We start from the raw sequence: 485 nt of genomic DNA, 5'->3' as shown, positions 1-485 counted from the left end.
AAGTTTTGCTCCCGTTCAGCTTGGCTTCAGCTCGGTGGCAGCGGGGCCACGCTTGCGGCGGGGCCGAGCATCGCCCTCGCTTGCTGAGCAGTCGCCTGCTCCAACACCAGGCTCAGCTCGAGGAGGTTTCCGCTGGAGACGCGCAAATCTATTTACCAGCGGAGACTGGAGACATCTGAAAGTGGGGAGGTCAAATTGGCACTTAATGAGCCAATTAAGTCAGGGGAGGGAGAAACAAGCCTGGAAACAGGGAAGGCATCTCCTGGCCTGCGTGCCCCCAGCCCTCCCTGCGCTACCCGCAGCACCGGTTGAGTTAAGGACTCGTTAAATGCCCGAGCAAACATGTGCCTGCTGCAGAGGTGGGGGCTGTCCCCAGGCAGGGGGTGCAGGGGGGGCTGGCGAGGCTGGCAGAGCTGGCAGCACGCAGGTCTGTCCCTCGGGGAAGCTGCAGGGCGAGCAGAGGGCGTAGGTGGCTGGGGGACAGG

At 63.1% G+C, this 485-nt stretch overlaps 1 protein-coding gene across 1 annotated transcript in view; it reads left to right on the top strand.

The window, feature by feature from the left end:
- The window catches only part of PRCD (progressive rod-cone degeneration), a 32570-nt gene that overhangs the window by 923 nt on the left and 31162 nt on the right, over nucleotides 1-485 (top strand). The window lies entirely within an intron of this gene.

The sequence above is a fragment of the Charadrius vociferus genome, unplaced genomic scaffold (genome assembly GCF_000708025.1).
Source record: "Charadrius vociferus isolate BGI_N301 unplaced genomic scaffold, ASM70802v2 scaffold773, whole genome shotgun sequence".
Classification (NCBI taxonomy): Eukaryota; Metazoa; Chordata; class Aves; order Charadriiformes; family Charadriidae; genus Charadrius; species Charadrius vociferus.
This window is presented reverse-complemented; position numbering and strand designations above follow the sequence as displayed.